The following is a 22,023-nucleotide window of genomic DNA, read 5'->3' as shown; positions in this document are numbered from 1 at the left end:
CCAGTCATCGGACAACATGACAGCCCTCAAGAATGCCACCCGCAAACACCACCAGCTGATCCTTACCACCAAAAGGTCATCCTTCAGAGAACGACTGGACAACAACTCCCACAACAGCAAGGAACTCTTCAACGTCGTGAAAGAGCTCTCCAACCCCAACGCCAGCAACAACAACATCGCGCCTTCTCAAGACCTCTGCAACTCTCTGGCCACCTTTTTTCACCGTAAGATCGTCAACATACACGACACCTTCGGCGCTCAGAACACGTACCCCACCACCGAACCTACACCCCCCACCACCACCATGTGCGCCTGGACTCAGGTCAGCACGGAAGACACCACCCACACGATGAACACCATCCACTCAGGCTCCCCAGTCGATCCCTTCCCACACCACATCTTCAACAAAGCTGTCTCCATCATCGCACCCAAACTTTGGGACATCATCAACAACTCCTTCATATCCGCCACCTTCCCGGAGAGCTGGAAGCACGCAGAGATCAGCGCCCTCCTGATGAAACCCACTGCAGACCCCTCAGACCTCAGGAACTTCTGCCCCATTTCGCTCCTCCCCTTCCCTGCAAAAGTCATCGAGAAAACCGTCAACAAACAGCTGACAACCTTCCTGGAGACGAACGGCTCCCTCGACCCATCGCAGTCCGGATTCCGAGCGAACCACAGCACCAAGACCGCCCTCATCGCGGCCACCGACGACATCCGGATCCTGCTGGACAACGGAGAAACCACCGCCCTCATCCTGCTCGACCTTTCGGCTGCGTTCGACACGGTCTGCTACTGCACCCTGACAACCCGCCTCCGCCACGCCGGGATCCAAGGAAAGGCCCTGGAATGGATCACCTCCTTCCTCTCCGACAGAACCCAAAGAGTAAGTCTCCCGCCCTTCCTCGCAGAAGCCACTAAGATCATCTGCGGCGTACCTCAAGGCTCCTTGCTCAGCCCCAACCTCTTCAACGTCTACATGAGCCCCCTCGCAGCCATCGCACGCAAGCACAACCTCAACATCATCTCCTACGCCGACGATACCCAACTGATCCTCTCCCTCACCAACGACCCCACCTCCGCCAGAGCCAGCTTCCAGGACAGAATGAAGATTAGATGAAGCTCAGCCGCCTGAAACTGAACTCAGACAAGACGGAAGTCCTCCTCCTCGGCCCATCCATCTCCGCCTGGGACGACTCCTGGTGGCCCCCTGCTCTGGGCCCCCCACCCAAGCCCATGGACCACGTACAGAACCTGGGTTTCATCCTTGACTCCTCCCTCACGGTGGCCAAGCAAGTTAACGCTGTTACCTCCTCCTGCTTCAACACTCTCCGCATGCTCCATAAGATCTTCTGCTGGATCCCCACAGGAACCAGGAAAACGGTCACCCAGGCCCTCGTCACGAGCCGTCTGGGCTACGGGAACACCCTCTACGCTGGGACCACAGCCAAACTACAGAAAAGACTCCAGCGCATCCAGAACGCCTCAGCACGACTCGTCTTGGACATCCCCTGACACAGTCACATCTCCACCCACCTGAGGGACCTGCACTGGCTCCCCGTCAGCAAAAGGATAAAGTTCAGACTCCTCACCCACGCACGCAAGGCTCTCCAGGACTTGGGCCCCGAATACCTCAACAACCGCCTCACGTTCTACACGCCAACCCGCCAGCTCCGCTCCGCCAGCCTCGCCCTCGCCATCGTCCCACGGATCCACAGAACCACCACCGGAAGGAAGATCCTTCACCTACCTGGCGGCCAAGACCTGGAACACCCTCCCCATCCACCTACGACTCACCCAGGACCATCTCTCCTTCAGGAAGCAACTCAAGACCTGGCTTTTCGAGCAGTAGCAGCCCCCCCCCCAGCGCCTTGAGATGTTAGCGGGTGAGTAGCATGCTTTACAAATACTCTTGATTGATTGATTGATATAACCAGGACCTGCATACGATAAAAAGCACTTCATGGCACTGCATTATCCCTGTATTGTACCACTCACGGGCACAAATATACTCAGCATGTGTATATCACACATGCACTGCACAGCACTACACACCAAATTGATGTAGGTCAAAGTTGAATTCAGCATACAGTAGCAAAACTTTAAATGAGTGAGCCTGTAGGCCTAGCTCCTGTGACACAGGTAACAAGCTTTGGAATAGCCAATAGGTCTCGCTTTTGGGACCTTATGAGTATTTAGTTATGCAGCACAATATCATTGGTGCAACACCACCAACTGTTGCTTGGCTAAACACTTATAAGGTCCCAAAGGCGAGACCTATTGGCTATGCCAATGCTTGTTTGTGGTAGTATGGACAAGCAGTTTAGGCTTATCAAAGGGTAGTGTTAGGCATTTGTTGAACACAGGAGTATTAATATGATTACTCACACTTTAAAGAATGATGCTATGCCAAAGACACCTTGTGACTACACTATGGATAAAGGTTGCCGTCAGAAGTGGCACTGTAAAGCCTGAAATATATTGAATAATGTTCAACAATGAAGGGTGCTCTGCAGAGAGCCCCTTGAAAAGAAAAAAGCGCAAAAGTGTTTTTGTAATATAGCGAGTGCGGAGAAAGACACATCGGGTGGGGAGCGGAAAACATCGGGTGTGCTGAGGCATATCAAAGGGATGCTCATCTTTGCACCTATGTGCCCTTACGTTGGAAAAGAAGAAATTAGAGTGTCAGAAGTGAGATATAGTAAAAGAGGTCAAGGTAAGGAAGCGGATTAGGAGTCTGCAGCAGGACGATAAATGAAGGGAAAGGAAGGGAAGAATGGAGAGGGCAGACAGCAGGATTGAACAAGGGAGAAAAGAAAAAAAATGATTGAACAAGAGAATGATTGGCTAAGATAATGAAGAGGAGAATATGTTAGGTCTACAGAATGACTGGAAGCAGTGTATCTAAGGAAAAGTAATAAGTGAGACAGAAAAAGACATGGGTAGAAGCCAACTGGCAGAAACAGGTTTCAGAAAGTGGAACAAATGAAGAGAGTGGAGAGCAACATAGAAGGGGTGGTAAAAAATGACAGTCTGGGAGAAGAGAAAACAGGAAGAGACGAGAAACAGAACAGAGCTCACAGCTATTAGAAAGCAAACCAGAGAGACTGGAAAAAACAAACAAGTAACAGAAAGGACAGTGAGACACGAAGGAGAAAGAAAAGTTGAGATGAATTGTATATAGTGGCTGACAACTTGGGACAGAGAAGCTCATACTGGAAGTGGAGAGGGAACGAGGGGAGGAGAGAGTGCGATAATATCACCCAGCTCAGGACCTGCACGTCTAAAGAGTAAAGTACTCCGGGCCGGCTTTAGGGCAGTGCGACCGCACAGGGCGCTGACCTGTGAGGGGGGCGCTGTGACCTCAGGGGTACATTGTGACCTCAGGGGGCACTGTGTTTAGCAATATCTTATGATATGAGAGATGAGGGTACTTTTGCAGGTGGTAGTGAGAGAATCCGAGGCGGAGGTCAGGGGACGTGGGGGCACTAAATGTGATTGTCGGACCGGGGTCCACCAGCGCTAAAGCCAGCCCTGAAAGTACTCTTGTACTCCTAGGTCCATGCTGCAAAAGGAAGCAAGAGTACACTGGTACTGCTTGGAGGGTGACACTGGTGTTTTACTCCCAGGCATGAATTATGCTGCTCGAGGTTTTCAGAAGTTGGTCAGGACAGTAGGGCTCTTTCCTTTTTATTTGAGGAAGACGTACCTATTTTTCTCAAGCATCCCTCAGGTATCAGTTTACTCGTTTATAACATCAATATTGTAGACAGAGGGTGTCAGTGTCACAACTACATTCTGGGATCCTAAAACTTTCAATTGGGAAATTAATATATTATTTTGAATGTCTTTAAACACTCGCTGGGGATCCGATCAACAGAGAAATACCTGCTTTTTGGCTCGGGACCTTTCACTGCAGGTGTCGGACTTTTCACAAATGTAGGAGAGAGGTACAGGAACTGTGCTCTCCTGCAGGACTCTGTGCTGTCCGTGGGGTGAGTTGAAAGAGGTAGAGACAATAAGTGTCCCTATGCACAACAGTCCCCATGACACAGTCCCCATGACACTGCCCCCGCCCCGCCTTGGAGCTACCTCTTTTTAAAAAAAATGATGCATCCTTGGTTAAACAACTTGTTTTAAAATGTGTTTGAGGGCCGCGTGCGCACTGCAGTATGGCCTGCAAAAAAAGTTTTGGAGAGGGCGCTGAATACACTTGATGTGTGTGGGGTGCGGCCTTGCTCCAGCATGCACCTAGAACCCAGCATTAGAACTGTTCCAAAACGGCATGATTCTATACAGCAGATGAGCACGAGGCAGCCTTTGCAGGCAACTAGTTTATAGTTGGGCTGGATTACCATGGGCCTGTCTGCGACCCTCCACTCCCTTAGTTGCAACCAGGAGCCAACAACCGTTCTTTCTACCTGTAATGTGTACCGCCGTTTACGGAGCACCCAATTCTCCCACATAAAGCACTTCCTTGGTGCACGCACCCAGTACAATAAGCAGACGTCAGGTGAGTTTTCTAGCAGGAAGTTCATTAAGTGGGCTGAAAAAGGTGGTGAAGGGTTCTCTCAAAGAGGAGTGACCAAAGAAGTCAAACTAAGGATCCTTTCCAAAAAGCATGGCCATTGTAATAAGGGGTGCGGCTGATAATATGTGCACCGATATACTTTGTTTCACACAGCGGTTCACATGACTAGTGTTTGTGGTGCTCTGTATGAGTTTTCTGTCATAAAAGACAATAATCCACCTATACCCAAAACAAGTCAGACCTTTTATCTCAATGCTCCTTGGCATTATAAAATAAGACGTGCGGCCGAATGGTGCGCACACGCGAGGGTCAAAAGCAGACATTGCAGGAGCCACAAGAGTTGCGGCCGAGTGGTGCGCACGCGAGGGTCAAAAGCAGACATGGCAGGAGCCACAAGACGTGCAGCCGAGTGGTGCACTTAATGACCCGTGAAAAACAGATGGCGGCTGCGCGAGTGCACACTCGTGTGAACGCAAGCGCTAGGCCAGCTAAAGTGCGGGGTAGCACTTTGAAAACTCACCTACTAAATGTCTTGCAGAGAAGCACATGCACTGACTCAGCGAGACCTAAAAAGGATCTTTTCACTTCTATTGATCACTACACAGTATGATGCCACCACTGCGTTTGTTAGCGCCCAAGGATTGATCAGTATCAGTCTTAAGTCAAGCACCCCAAACTTACAACTGGGATCCACGATATCATGTTGAAGACGTTTCTAAAACCTTTATTTATCTCTAAAGGATTAGTACGGTTTTGTTATTTTTATTATATTAGTACAATTACAGAAACGGTTTGATTAGTGACAGCATAACTCAACAAAGTGTTTCATAATGGAATCAGTCCCTAACTATTGAGAAAGCTTAACCTACCCTATAGAAACCCATGAAAGGCTTTTCTGGAAAAGAACAAGATTCTCGGAGCATAGTTAAGGCATTCAACTTCCCATAAAGAGTCCTTCTGAAAACTTAGCCGAGTTTCCCACAGCTTCAGTGGCAACTGTGAAGATAAGGTCAGAGATAGAAGAATAATCACAGCAATAGCAGTGATCAAATGAAAGAAGAACATCTCCCTGTACCAATAGTCAAAGTAAAGGAGTGTAAAATCCCTGTCAGCAATAGCTTCCAGTAGTAAGGACAGAGGTCTGGATGAGAATAGAGCAAATTTGTAAAGCAATGTGCATTAACCAAACTCTGATAACAGCCTATCACCCACACAGACAGCTCAGATCCGGATCTTCTTTTCTGTCCGTAACACCGAGGTTCAAGAGAGCAAGATGTGGAGGCCGCTCGTTCTCCCTCAACTCGGCCAGACTCTGGAACTCCCTCCCTATCCAACTCAGATCTGAGCCCAAACTAACCACCTTCTGCAAACTCTTAAAAACCCTGCTTTTCAACAAACCAGAATAGCCTGCACTGTTGTGTACTCAGCACGATGTCTGCAGCGCTAGGACGCCTGAGGGTAGCTACCGCGCTTTACAAATGCTCTTTTCATTTCATTTCATTTCATTTCATATTAAAGTCTCTCCTCTAGTTAGGAGCACTCGATTATAATATGTAGTACACAAATAATGTTTAGAAGTTTAGTAGGTTTAGATCATCTTCAGCCATCCGTTACTTCTCCTCCTGATTCCCAAAGAAAACATTCACGTTGGTTCATAGTTAAACTAGTGTTGCAGTTTCAGATACATAGGAGAAAGTTTGCATGAGAACCTTCATACCTGCTGTTAGCTGCTACCAATATCCTGTTGTGAAGACAAAGGGCCAGTCAAATGTAAGGCAACAATTCTAACTCCAGTGTCCTGGTTAAGCATACATATTATATATCTCACTTGTTCTTTATTCTAACAGTCTTTTCATTATAAGCAACAGCAAATTCATCACCAATCAGAGTGAACTAATGTGGTGTGAAGAAGCAAAAGAATATTATCTTAAAGTCAGCACATTCTTCGGTAGGATGCTAGTGCTAGACAAAATATTGTAATTAAACATCTATTTAGCTGTGAGCAAGAGTCAAAACAAAATATGAATTGGATCTAGTTACAGAAACACATTGAAAATGGTAGCATACTGCATTTTTCACTTCACGTTAATTTTCTTTCCCGTTATAAGCAAGCACATTTTCCCTACATGTGATTTATTTATGCAGTTTCTTAGCAGTGTTTTGAATGCATTGCAAAGTGAAATTCTAATACGTGTATGCAAGTCTCATTTGATTAATATTTATTTCTAACACGTTGGTGAGGTTAACTCCTGGTAAAGGCAGCAGCTTTTTACCTCTATGAGGGGCCTCCCCCAATCCAACAATAACACAATCCGTGGTACAGGTCTATTTCATGCGCATGTGAATGACCTGTGTTCATCCATGACAATGAATGAAGATCAGCATTAGTGACCCAGATATCAGTAAAGTTGGGGCACTGAGGGCAGGTGAACAACACATCCATCACCAAGTGAAGGACTCTCCGAGCCCAATAAAACCATACTTGGCAAATTTCAGTGGTTTTAGCCATTTCAGTCAGAAACATAGCTCAGTTATAATTATGTATTTTTTCCAGGGAATGTCTTTCTTTTCTAATAAAAAAATGGAAAGGTTAAATTAAATTGTTAAATGTAAAATGACTCTGAATTTACATTGTTGTCACATATTACTTATTTTCAATTCTTTTACAGCAATGCGTTGAGAATGTAAATTCCTTTAATCTTCAAAATCTCTTATGTAGAATTATATAAAACATGTTTAGTAACTGTGTTTTTGACCCCATTAGTTTTACACTGAGTTAATGATGGGGTGCATATACAGGTTCCTACGTGTGCCTTAAGTGTGTGTTTGAGTGGGTGGTGGTGTGCAGACACACATGCTTTTGTGTGACTGTCTACACCATTGTGCCTTTCACTCCATCAGTGTGAGTCAATGATGATGAATGAGTTCAGGTCCCTCACTTTGTCCCTCAGTATTCATCTCAGTGAGTGGTGGTGGGTGAGCACGTGTCTCCATGGGTGACTCTGCTTTTGTCACTCTGCCTTTCACTCCATTGCAGTGTCAATGAGTCAATGACTGTGAGCATGTTCAGGTCCTTCAATGTGTATCTGAATGAGTGACTGTGAGCATATTTTGCCCCTGCATGTGACTCTGACTCCATCACTGTAACTTCCACTTCATTGGTGCACCACTTACTCAATGACAGTAAGCATGTTTAGGTCCCTCAGACTGTCCCATCAGTGTGCTTCTGAGTGAGAGGCAGTAAGCAAATACATGCTCCTAATTGTTACTCTGACTGTGTCACTGTGACTTTCACTCAGTTGGTGTATCGTAATACTGACTCAATGATGGTGAGAATGTTCAGGTTTCTCAGGGGACTTCTCAGTGTGTTAATGTGAATGAGTGGCAGTTGGTGAACACATGTCCCTCTGTGTGACTGTGGCTACGCCTTTGTGCCTTCCATTCCATTGGGGAGTCACTGATTCAATGACGGTAAGAATGTCTGTGTCTCTCAGCGTGCCCCTCACTGTGTGTCTCAGGGAGTGGCAGTGTGCAAGTAGAGGTTTGTGTGTGTGACTTTCACGATGTGTCTGTGCTTTTGACTAAATTAGTGTTTAACACTGACCCTCTAAAAGTGAGCATGTTCAAGACCCTCAATATTCCAATGATGGCATGTCTGAGTGAGAATTGGTGTGGTAACATAGGTCCCTGGGCATTACTCTGATTAGGTCACTCTGCATTTGACTCCACTGATGTGTAACTGAGTCAGCCACTGTATACATGTTCATGTACCTCCCTGTGCCTCTGGGTGTGTGTCTGAGTGAGAGGCAGTGAGAAAACACATGTTCCTCTATATGACTCTGACTACATCACTGTGCCTTGGTATTGGTGTGTCACTGAGTCAATGATGGTTGAGAATGTTCAGGCCCCTTAGTGTACTCCTCATTGTGCATTGAATGTGTGGCAGTGAGCTCACATATGTCCCGTGTATAACTCTGTGTGACACAGCCATTGCTTTAATTTGTGTCTCATTAATTTAGTGACAGTGAGCATGTTTGGGACTCTTATTATGCCTGTCAGTGAGCAGCAGTGTCCGAACAGAGGTCCCTGTGTGTGAATCTAACTATATCACCATGTCTCTGACTCAATGGGAATGATGTATACAAAGAAGTGATGGATGGAATGCTTGAATTAATCTCATCCAGAAGTAATTTCTCGGGGCCTTCATCCCATTGTATTGGTATCTTGCACACCCTGCCACCTCAGTTTGGAGCCCGCCATATGCTAATCAGTTTTGAACCTGTTTCAATAGGAATGGTCTGCCCAAACTGCCAGGCCAGGTCCTCTGTGAGCCCAAACACAAGTGTGCATGGTGTATGGCACAGGGTGCATTGGGTCACTTCTGGGCATGCCAGTCCCATTTAGGGTGTCACAGTGTCATATCGAAGTAAACAAAACATGTAATGGATAAGCTGGAAACATGGGAGGTTTTCGAATTGTAAATCGCGCTATGTGGTTTATGGGATTCAATGCCCATGTAACCTAGTTTACATTGGAGAAACAAACCAAGAAATATGGCTAAGGATACAACAACATAAATCACGAATCCGAAACAATGTGGCAACAGCACCCTTAGTGAACCACTGGAGGGAAAAACAACACAAAGAGACTGATTTAGTCTGGACAGTAATTGCAAAAGTGGAAAATTATGCAAGGGGCGGAGATCTCGAAGCAAAACTGACAAAAATGGAAGCAATGTTAATAGTCAAATTTAACACGGCAATATCAGGATTAAATGAGATGTCAGAAATGTTCAAACTCTGAAATACGGTCTCCACTCCTATAGAGTCTCTGTAATAACAATGAATCAAATTCTCCCAACATTGACAGCCGCCTCTTTTGTTAAAAAAGATAAAATTATAAGACTCCTAACCCACTAAAATGTTTAGATCATTCCTTAACATAGGCTTACCCAGAATAGCACCACAGAAAAATATGTATCTTTGTTTTAACCACATGGCTGCTAGGCGTTTTCCCGTCCTGTGCTGCAAATTGTTGTTTTACATTATTTCATGACGAGCTGGCCTTGTCATCAGCGCACGGCAGGTAAGCGCCATGACGAGCCCAGCTCGTCATTAGCTTCGAAGGGGTTAATTACAAATCCGACAATGCCTGAGGAATCCATCTAACTGGACTGGCAAGCCACTCACAATTGTAGCATAAGGAGTGTTATCATCAAAATGCCAAAAAGCATTTAGAATTGTTCGCACATCGTGATATGTTGGTTTTTCAATGGGGTCGACTTCACTTTCCCAGACTACCTTCACCAAAATGCATTGCACCACATTGAGATACGACGCAATAGCAATAAACGAGATATCAGCCTGAAAATGCGTATGAGAAATACTGCTTTCTAAAAGATAAAATAAACATCAATGTCTTCATTGAACATCATTGTGAATATTTAAGAAATGGATATCAAATACAACTGATTCTACAATCAAAGGGTCCCGTAGGAATTTTTCACGAGCGCTATTTCTGGACATATAACGGGAGTGAGAAGAGACCAAACTACATTCCCCTAGATCCTTTGCGGACCCGGAAGCAGACGCGACTAAGGCGCGGTTCTTCAAAACAAACGGTGAAGACATACACGGCCTCGTCGGACGAAGATAAGAAGCTAACTTGCCATCAACAAAAAGAACCCAGCAGGACGGCAGTGAGGGATATGTCTGAAATAGATAATGAGACCAAAATCTTTCATTTTAGACTCGCAGGCTAAGGCTCCGAATCCACAGCCCGAAAATCCCAAACCTTCATTGAAGGTAAGCGCTAGCACATAGCCTTTTTATACAAACAAATGTGCATTGGAGAACCAAAAACGTTACTGATCAGTTCCCCTTTGTCACTAGAAACAGGAATTCCAGGCTACCTCAACAACACAAGTTGGATATGGACATTCAATAAAAAGTAAGTTTAATGAGACTTAGTGATCTAATGGGTGACTAAGAGTTAAGAATATGAAGCTGGTTGTTGACCACATGTCATATATACTTTTACATTAGATGTGTGCTGGCGACGGGGACAACCCTATTCCCTCTGGTTTCTTTGATTGAGAGGTAAGATAAAGGAGCTTGCAGTATTGGTAGAGGCAGTGCACTGTTGAAAAGGGAAGTTGAAATCAAGAAAATTCTTTTTTTCTTTTCCACAGACTATGGTTCTGACGAGATCTCAAAACTGATTGAGTTCGAAACGCGTAGACTATTAAAGCCTGAAATAAGTAAAAATCTTAAAAATACAAACAGGTTTCTGTTGAACATAAGAAATGTCTATGGCTTTGTTGTGAATATTTGTATTCCAACCAGAAAATAATGTATATGTTTTTTGCACTGTCTGTTGTATGTATTTTTGTGGTATGAAAGTTGTATGATTGACTGTGGGATGAGATATACTTTGGAATGTTTTTAGAATGTTTATTGTAAATATGAATATGACTAAATGTTGTTTTTCTTCTATGTTGTACATAAGGTCTTAAAATATAAACTTTGTAAAAACATTTTTTTTTCAAAAAAGGTCTAAAATGAATAATTGACTCAAGCAAAAATAAAAAAAACGATTCTTTTTGATCATAAAAACATTGGTATGATTTCAGATGTTTTGCCAAAAACTAGGGCAATTAACTAGGTAGCAGCACTTGCACTTCTTTTTTGTTGATTATGAAATTAATCTCAGCCACAAGCAATTGCTCAGTGCTGGATCTCAATCCACCATTATTTTGCACACCATGAACACTCAGTTTGGACCCAGCCATATGCAAGTTAGTATTGACCCTGCTCCAATAGGAACAGTCTATCCCAAACTGCCACGTCAGGTTTTCTCTGAACCGGAACACAGGCAACGAAAGACAGGTTTCGCCCTTGTTAGGGCTTATCAGTTAGACATAGCTTGGTTCAAGTGGCATAGTGTTCACAGGCTCCACATCTGGATATTCTCATCCCACTTTGAGTGTTACACTGAAGTATACAAAAACGTTATGGATGGAATACTTGAATTAATCTCAGCCACTGGTAATTACTCACAAACACATCCTAGTCCATTTTTATTTTGCACATTATTTGTTTTCTTTTTCTAATAACTTTGCTGCTGTGATGAATCTTGAAGAAAATTTCCCAAAAAAGTTCATCCACTTCAGCTCCTTCCTGAAACGTTTTTGGGTGATCTGTCAAGCATGGGCTGAGAAAAAGAATTGATCCCAAAACACTTTTTCCCCAAGTAATATCCATAAAAGATGTTGAACAACAATACAGAAAAATGGCTGAACAGATTAACACCCAATTTGGCAGAAACCTAGATTTTTACAGAGAAAGTGTGCTTTTTGTGATTTGATGTTAATCTGTTCAGCCGATTTTGAGAAATTTAAGCTTAAAAAATGGAGATACCTAGAAACTTGGCCCAGCTGAAGTTCTGTTGGATCGTGAATTCAAATAAAAGAGTCATCAGATTGGTCAGATGGCTTTTTTTTCCCCGTTGGCTGGTTTGGTTCTGTAAAATGTAGTGGTCCGGCAAGACTGGGTGATTTCTTAGGCTGGCTGCAACAAGAAAGAAAACATTGCGGCTGTCATTACAGGACATGGGGACCCAGTCCCTGTGTCCTGGAACTTTTAAAGAAAGGAGGTAAAAGGGGACAGGGCAGAGGTACCTAGGACCCTTGTCCTTATCGGGGGGGTCTCAGACCTACCCACTCTGGGGAGGTGGGGTGGATAAACAAAGTTGTCCCATCAATCAATCAATCAATCAATCACATTTATAAAGCGCACCACTCACCCGCTAGGGTCTTAGGGTGCTGGAAGGGGGGCTGCTACTGCTCGAAAAGTCAGGTCTTGAGGAGCTTCCTGAAGGAGAGATGGTCCTGGGTGAATCGCAGGTGGATGGGGAGGGTGTTCCAAGTCTTTGCCACCAGGTAGGAGAAGGATCTTCCTCCGGTGGTGGCTCTGCGGACCCGTGGGACGTTGGCAAGGGCGAAGCTGGCGGAGCGGATCTGGCGGGTTGGCGTGTAGAACGTGAGGCGTTTGTTGAGGTACTCCGGCCTAAGTCGTGGAGAGCCTTGTGTGCGTGGGTGAGGAGTCTGAACATGATCCTCTTGCTGACTGGCAGCCAGTGCATGTCCCTCAGGTGGGCGGAGATGTGGCTGTGTCTGGGGATGTCCAGGACGAGTCGAGCTGAAGCGTTCTGGATGCGCTGGAGTCTTTTCTGTAGTTTGGCCCATCGGTCCACGGGACTCTTGCAGGAGATTTTGACAGCTCCTGCAAGAGTCCCGAAAAAAAACAGCGTAGCCCCCCTATCTCTAGTCCAATGGGGCCAAAAAAATAAATGAACAAAAGGAAGACTTTCGGAAGGGGGTCAATCGAGTGCTTGCCTGCTAACAATGGCTTGATTACCTTCGGAATATGGATGAAGAGCCTGCCCACTGACCCTGCCCTGTGGCGAATCCCACATTTGGTATGGCTGATCTTCTAACTTCCTTTTTTGAAGTGTTTTGCATTCAGTCATGGATGTATTTTAGAAACAAGTGACAAATAGAGGTTGTTCTTTGGTTTATTCACTTTATTTCTCTATCAGTTACTTTTTTCACAATCTGGTTTTTTCGTCACTTGACACTGGGTGCCCTATATAAGGGTCATCTATTGTTTTAATGTATACATATACCAGATTGTTTTTTTAGGATTAATTCATTTACTGTATACTTTTCTACCCCTGAGGATGTCTATTATGAGATGAAACGTGGTGGATAGAGTGTGGAACTACAAAATAAACAAGAATTTATACTTGGTGCTAACTTTGAAGTTGGAGATGGTTCTAGAGGTTTCCAACCCCAAAGGTGTTCAGAATTTCCTACCTCCCTGTACTGGCCCCAGCTTGTCTGGGGGCACAAAAGACTAGAATGAAACCCTTTGTGAGTGTTCTAAGGCAGAGTCTTTGTGATCTGCAAGTGTGGTAGGTGACAGTTCCACCCCTTATCAAGTCAGAGAAGTCCTATTCTGCCAACACCTATTCTCCCTCTGACTCATTCTCTGTGAGAAATAGACATGGACCAGTTACCAGCTAAACCTAGCCATGTGACCCAGGATCCGAGTTGCACACACCAAATGGTTGGGATAAGAAAATACTAGCTTTCAAAATGTGGCAAGTTCAGAATTGTGACTTAAAATCCATCTTCACCAATAAAGAGGGTTTTTAGATTATAATTCGATAAAGACCAAACTCAATATTTCTACCTGCTTCGAATTGAAAGTTATCATTTAGTAAATGCAATAAGTTAACCCAATGTTATTCTATGGAGAGGTAGGTCTCAAGGTAGTAAAAAACGAATTTAGGAGTTTTTTACTAACAGGACATGCAAAACATAAAGGAACATGTCCAATTTTTTTAACACTTTGCACCCAGTCCTATGGGGTGTTAGAGCCTACCCCCAGTGACATTTATTAAAAAGTAAGGTTTAGGCCTGGCAAAATGTTTAGTTTGCCATATATAATTGGCAATTTAAAACTGAGCATAAGGGACATTTTAAAGGGTTACTTAAGAAGGTAGCATCATCAGTGCTCCAGGCACACTTGTAACATTTAATTTACAGACCCAGTATACATGCAGTACCATTTTATTAGGGACATACAAGTGAATTAAATGTGCCAATTAGTTGTAAGACAGTTTCACCATGTTTAAAGGAGAGAGCCCAAGCTCTTTAGCACTGATTAGCCGTGGTAAAGTGTGCCAACAAAAACGAATTCAGAAAAAACAGGAGGGGTAAGACAAAATGTTTGGAGGAAGACCACACTAAGGCTGACAGGTTCAACAAAAAACTTAAGGGTGTGGGGGACACACCCTGCTCCCAGGCCTAGGTAGGGCACCCAGGAGTCTCCATCACCTAGCTCTTTACTTACAAAGTAAAATCAAATATGTTTTTTGCTCAGCGTCGCCAAACTCTGCTTAGGATTTGTGAACCCTTACAGGCATAGACTTTTGCGGACATGTCTCAAGGTTCATGGACACTGAACCATGTTTACAGAATTTTCACAAATGAAGATCCATTCTAGGCCCCCAGCTGTAGTTTGCAGAGTCTCTACAGAGCTCACAAACTCAAGGAGTTTATTGACCATGAAATTTGTGGATCAATGATGGATCCACCGCCATAATTCACAGTCTCTGTATAGCGGTTGTGCACTATGCAGCTCATTGACCTCTGCTTAGTCCCATCCCGAAGTCTGCAGACTCTTTAAATAGTTTGTGAACAATGAAACTTTGGATCCATGCTGTATCCCCTGCCAGAGTTTGTGGACTGACTGTCTATAGAGTTCGAGGGCTGGACTTTCCATTTGAGAGTGTCATGACTCCATGGACTCGATTTAAGTTAGTGAATTCTAGACACCTTTGGTTGCAGTTTAACATACAAAATATGCTGTATGTCCAACTACATATTTTCTTTAGAAGTGGTCTGATGTCAGTTTGTGGTTTAGTAAGTGTGTTCTTGATGAACTCAATCTTTCCGAAAACGGGCTAAGACCCCAGACTAAGGTTTAAGTTCCTGCATCCAGCATGCCTAGCGAGGAGGGCAGGACTTTCATTGAGAAAACGAATGGAGGTGCGCCAGGTAATGAAGTCCAGTCAATCTTGTTGTTTCAAAACCTTCATTTATACTTATTTTTTCACAATAGCACATACAGCTCAGCCAACATGTTTGACACTAGACGCTGAACTAGGAGAATACTTAACAAGGTATTTTGACAATGGGCATGATGATGCCCTGGGTATTCCCAAACCATCCGGCAGCATAAGCTGGATTGAGAACACTGATTTCGCGCTGAAACAGGATTTCTATAATACTTTACCTTAAGCCCTGCTGAAGTTCCTACTGTTTGTCCTGTTGAGAAAAATAAGTATAAATAAAGGTTTTGAAACAACAAGACTGACTGGACTTCATTACCTGGCACACCTCCATTCGCTTTATTGATTAAGGATCTGGAAACTAGAGGCAACAAACAATGGCAAGACTTTGATAGAAATGAAAATAGCGTGAGGTGCAGAGCTATAATTTCCGCGTTGGGTTCTCTATTATTGACTAGGACTTTCATTGAGGCCTGCAGACTTGAAAGAAAGTTTGTGGATTATTTTACAAGTTTCAAGGCATTCAGGGGTTTTGATGGTAGAAACCTTCTGTAACTTTCCACCACATCAAACAGTGCTCATTTTTAGTACCAGAAACCACATCTATTATTTTCAGAGAGCAGTACTGGTATTTATTGCTCTTTTTCATGTGAGAGCCATGCAGGTCCTCATCTAACTCTCAACAATAGGAGGACTGTGTCATCTCATCTGCACAGGGAAGGCTATTGGGGCAGAATAGAACATCAAAGATCCAATTGTTTGGGAGATCTTTACCCATGACACTGGAGAGAAGAAACTGAATGTCTGAATGGTAATGTGTACACTGTGTGAAATAAAGCTCAGTAGAGGACAAAGACGTTTATAAGCTTTAATTTTGGGGTATGAAACATGAAAAGCACCTCACGGTAAAGCACAAGGAGCTTGAAAGACTTTGACATGTGCAACGCCAGAATAAAGGACACATTAACATCAGAAACTGTCCTTGCAGAGGTGCTGAAGCAAATTCAAGAGAAGAGCAACCCATTCCTCAGCAATGGTACTTTATTTGTAATGTCAGTACCATTTAGAAAGCTTGGACGGAGTTCCACAACGCAAAAAGCTAGTTGAAATTTAAAAAACCACACCTGAGCCGATTAGCATTGCATACATCTATGAGATTTCACTGCGTCACTTTTAGGATGCTGTTGCGTCAAAATCTTGTGCCTGCCTCACAGCAGGCGTAAGACTGACGCAAGCCCATTCACATGGGGCTTTCCCCATGTGAAAGGACGCATTGCTGGAGTTGCGTCACTTTTGTGACACACTCCAGCAATGCGTCACTTTTGCGCTTACAGATACGTCAGAAATACTGACGTATCTGTACGTCCTTGCGACATGATGCGTCATACATTAAATATGACGCATCATTGGTGTCGCAAGGAGTGTGCAGTGAAAAGTGACGCATCACTGTTTTCACGCAGCGATGCGTCACTTTTCATAAATGAGGCCCCATGTTGGGTAGGCGCTACATGCTGGTGCAGGAGTTTTTTCATGCATCCATCCATGTATTTTTGATGCAGACTTGGATTTACTAAAGGCAGTGAAACTGGGATTGTGCCAAAATTGTACACCTTCCCAAGATCTTAATGTCTCCTTATTACTACATCTTTCCTTGTGTGTTGCATTCTGTAGCACACATAGAAATAGTAATATGCCTTTAATGATTGTTTTAGTTCTGAAAGGTGCCCCTTCCTGCACAAAAAGAATCCTGCCTGTAACGCAGGCACCATTGCACCATGGCGGAAGGGTGCCTGCATTGGCTCTAAGCTGCCTAAAGACTGCCAGTGCTTTGAGCGAGCAAAAGTGTGCCATATCTTAGTAGTGGTAGTTAGTTGCCTTGCTGTGTTACGTTGTGTGCAAGGGTAGTCATTCCAGGCCTTAGTCTTGTCCAAATGACAATAGGGCGAGATTTCTGTTTAGGCTGATGCTCAAAGAAAGCTCCACTTCACCCCTAGATAAAGTTAAATGCATTCAGCACACATCACATAGATGATTAGTAATTCCAGGCATGCCAGGAGGAATCTAACACCTTTTGAAATTGAGGCATCATTGAGCTAGAACAAACCTGTTAGCACAACGAAGCTATTTTTTTCTCGAGAAGCTGAACTGCTCTCCCTGTGGGCAAGCAGCTAATCTATCCACTCAAGTGAGCCACTCAGAGAGATTTATTTTCAATCTGCGACTCTGATGGTAATAGAGTCTTTTGCAGTTTGCTTCTTAACATGTAAGAATTGATTCTGTAGAAAACAGGAGCAATGTGCAGTATTTGGAAGAGCTCTGCACGTCTTGTCAAAACCTACATTCGATGTCGATTATTTGAGTTGACAAATCACTCTAAAAAACATGTCCAAATGCGCATTTGTGTTTGTATTTTGCATGTGGGAAGCACAATGCTAGATCGATGCAGATAAACGAATACACGTTTTCTTAAAAATATAGAGGCATATTACCAAGCAATAGCGATAATTATCGCTATTGCTTGGTTAGAGACAAAAATTTACCGCTGAGCTGCGGCGATTATTACCGCAAATAAACCTTGGTATTACCAAGGTTTATCGCAAATGCGATAAAAATCGGCCGCAATGCATGAATATCGATGAGAAGTCAGCGATATTCATGTATTATCGAGCAAATGCTCTTAGCCATGTTATCCACCTCCCATTGGATAACATGGCTAAGAACTGCTCAGGGCAGGTGTTAGCTGTTGGAGATATTCGCGCTTGGCGCGAATATCTCCTAAAGTTGGTAATAGGAGATAGCGATGTTAGCGACTGTTTCCAGTCGCTAACATCTTGGCACGCCCACTTTGCATGTCATTAGTGATAAATATCACTGACATGCAAAGTGGGGCCCAAGATGGTCGCTATCTCCTACTAGCTGTCGTTAACTGGTGTTAGCGACAGCTAGGTAATAGGGAGATAATTTTATCTCCGCTTTCTTGGCTTTTAAAGCCAAAAAAGCGGAGATAAACCCACTTGATAATATGCCCCCAATGCCCCAACATTTATTGCTATTGGTGGTCTGTTGCGATGGGTGCAGCTTTTCTTTAAGATATTTCAACCGGGTTTCAGACGTTCCTTTCCATCGCAGTAATGTATGTAGAGATGGTGGGCGCTAGGCCCACATTGCTAAAAGAGTGTGACACAGACACTGGATTGATGGTGAGTGAACTGACCCAGAGCACGTGCGCTCGGCCACTTTTATTGGAACAGCGTCACCTGAACAGTGACGTCTGTGGTGGGTGGGTGTATCGTGTATTACATGCACTAGGGCACTAGACTGCTGACTTCCACGTCACTACATCGTACACTACACAAAGGATGCATGAAGGGGCGTTTTTTAAGGTGGGGGGATGTGTGACTGAAATTGCAGACCAGCGATTGAAACAAATGATAAACAACAGAATAAATATATTAATGATCAAGGTGGGCAACCATAAATTTGGAGGGCAAAGAGAGAAGTTAGGGGATGGATGGACATAAAGACTTTGGGCCTGATTACGAGTGCGGCAGTCTTTCCGCTGCACTCGGGGTGATGGCACAGCAGTGACAGTCCACCATCTGCTGGATTATGCCTCTCACAGTTGTACAGGTGATAGACCACCAACTGCGCGAGGGGTGAGTCGTTCCTTTTTTTTTTTTTTTTTTTAGTAAGCAACATTCAGTCAACAAAAAGATACAGTAATACATCATTGTCAAAAAATATTGAAAGTATTTCAAACACATTGAGACTTCAAAATAAGTAGTCAAGTATATTATTAATTGAATCAACTGTATAACGGAAATAGTAATTATAGAAGAGAGACAAGAAGCGAGAAGAAAACAAAAATAAATAAATAAAAATAAAAAAAGGAAATACAATTTTCGATATATCCAACATTATACAGTTCATTAAATTAATTAGTTAAGCTGTAAATTAAACAGAATAGCCCTATCAAATCAAGATGATACAGCTAAGACAGGTGACTTCATATTAGTGAACCAATTAGAGATTGGGGCCCAAATCTGATTTCCAAGAAGTCTTGTTTTTTTACCCCTAGTGCCATAGATTGAGATCTCCTGTTTATAGGTGGCCAGAAATCGACCAAGCCACATCTGAAATGTAGGTGGCTCTAGGTCCTTCCAGCGAGCAGCAAGAATAATACGCAAAATTGCAGTTGCTAAAAACATGGACCTTTGCTCCTCAATACTATGACCCAAAGAGTCATCGTGTCCAATCACATAAAGGGTTGTTGAGTCTCTGAAATTTCGTCCAAAAACCTGGGCCCAGAATCTCATTATCATCATTTTTAATAGATCTAATTTGGGGCATTCGGCGAACATGTGAATTAAAATTGCTTGAGGTTGTCCACATCTTGGGCAGTTGTCATCAGCCCGCAAGCCCCAGGAGAACAATTTTGCTGGTGTATAATATAAATTATATAGAACTCTGTAGTATTGAGCTTTAAGATTGGAAGCAATAAACAATTTTGATGATAGGGCCAAAGAAAAATCAATGTTTATATTTGGATTACCCAACCTAAGAGCCCAAGCTTGCTCTACCCGCTCCAGATCATCCCCAGTATTTTCAATCAATAATTGATATATGTTACCTATACTGGTAGATCGTTTTCCAATGACTGAAAAAAGATGAATGTTGTTTAGTTCTATTCTGGGAATATAGTTACGAATACATGTAAATACTTGAAAATATTTAAGAAAATCCGTAGCAGGAATAGTATATTTCTGTTGTAGCCAGTAAAAGGTAGTAGTATTTCCTGAGTTTAGAAAATCTGCAACTGTCTTGATACCTACATTTTCCCACCTCCGAGATGTACTGTCATTAAGGCAGTGCGGGAGGATCGAGCTATTCCACAAGGGGGTATATTTTGTGAATTTAGGAATATTTAGTTGTTTAGATACAGATTTCCAAACCTTCCATGCATCGGTAATTACTTTCAACTTAATTTTTTTAAAGTACGATGGTTCAACCTGCCTCAAGAATAGCCCCTGACATTTAGTCCCCAGGCTAAGCTCATAAATGGAGGGAATATAAAATTCTCCATTTATTGGAGTAGATATTGTAGAGTTTAACAGAGGGCCCATATGTTGAATGAGTGTTGCCCATAAATACAAAGTTAAATTAGGGATAGCTAACCCCCCCTACCTAGAGGTAAGGTTAGAAGTGGTAGGGGTCTTCTGATCTTCCCAAAACTCCAGATAAATTTAGACATGGAGGAGTCAAGAATCTTAATAAAACTACCTCCAGCCAGTAGCGGAATTGGTCGGAACAGGTAGAGTATTTTTGGGAAGATATTCATTTTTAAGTAGTTAGCCCTTCCAATAATAGACAGATGTAAATTGTCTACTCTTCTAAGGTATTCTTTTATTTTAGTGATCAGAGGGGTATAATTAAGATGGTTGATTTCATACACATCGGGAGATATACAGACCCCTACATATGTTGCCCTTTTCACTTTATAAGGGCTTTCAAATGTCGTATTATTTGTGCATAGGACCATTGTTTTATCCCTATTAAGGGAATAACCTGAGTGAATACCAAAAGTATGAGTAAATAATTCAATTTCACTAATTGCCCCAGTTGGGTTTGTTGTTAAAACTGCCACGTCATCGGCATAGGCCAAAAGTTTGGTCGAAAAAAGCCCCACCGTAACAGGTTGAATAAGAGGTGAGGAAAGCAATTTTAAAATAAGGGGATTAATATAAAGGGCAAATAATATAGGGGAGCAGGGACAGCCCTGCCTTGTGCCTCTTTGTATCTCTCTATCCTCCGACTCAGAACCACAGATGTTATGTTTTGCCTTTGGGCCTACGTACAGGGCCTTTAAAGCATTAATGAATTTATCCCCAAAGTTATTCAGTTCTAGAATGTTCCACATAAATTGCCAAGAGACACGGTCAAATGCCTTCTCGGCATCGAGAAGGATCATCGACATCCTGCCCCCCGTGGTGCCCATGATGTCAAATAGGGTAATAGCTCTACGGGTATGGTCTGTTGTGCCCTTACCAGGAATAAAACCATGCTGCCACGGGGAGACAAGAGACTCGACCACCCGACTTAACCGGTTAGCTAAGATCCTGGCATATAGTTTTGAGTCGGAGTTTATAAGAGATACAGGCCTGTATGAAGATGGAAAATTGGGGGGTTTGCCTTTTTTAGCAAAAATCGCTATATTGGTGTATTTCCAAGACTCAGGCGGTATTGCATTATATTGGACCCCTAAAAAAAGATCCAATAAATACGGAAGTATTTGTTTGCCCAATATTTTGTAAAGGTCCAAGGGAATTTTATCAGGACCTGCGGCTTTGCCATTTGCGAGTTCCGCTAATGCCAGCTCCAATTCTGTAATTGAGATTTCCCTTTCCAGTTCTTCTTTAGTTGATTCTTCAATCAGTGGATTCGGACCTATCTCTGACACCCAGTTGTTAAGAAAGGTTTTTAGGTCTCTGCCCGAATATAAATCTTCGTTTTGATATAACTTTTGATAATATTTCCTGAAGACCCGTATTATTTCATGTGTAGACGTGTATTGCTGCCCTCGTACTCAATCATCTTTATATTATAATAAGATTGTTTTTGACGTGTACGTAGGGCTAGCTGTCTACCAACATTTTCCCCAGATTCATATAGGCTTCTTTTATTTGATTCATAAGTTTCTGCAGCTTTCCTAATTAATGAGCTGTTGATTTCGGTCTTTAGGACTAATATTTTATGAAGAGTATCATTAGCTAACTCTCCTTGATGGATCTGGGTGGCATGAAAAGCCTCAAGGTTAGATAGCTCACACTTGAGCTCCAGGTTGCTGTTATCCGATA

Source organism: Lissotriton vulgaris, chromosome 2_1 (genome assembly GCF_964263255.1).
Source record: "Lissotriton vulgaris chromosome 2_1, aLisVul1.2, whole genome shotgun sequence".
Taxonomy (NCBI): domain Eukaryota; kingdom Metazoa; phylum Chordata; class Amphibia; order Caudata; family Salamandridae; genus Lissotriton; species Lissotriton vulgaris.
The sequence above is the reverse complement of the archived record's forward strand: the minus strand, read 5'-3'. Positions refer to the sequence as shown.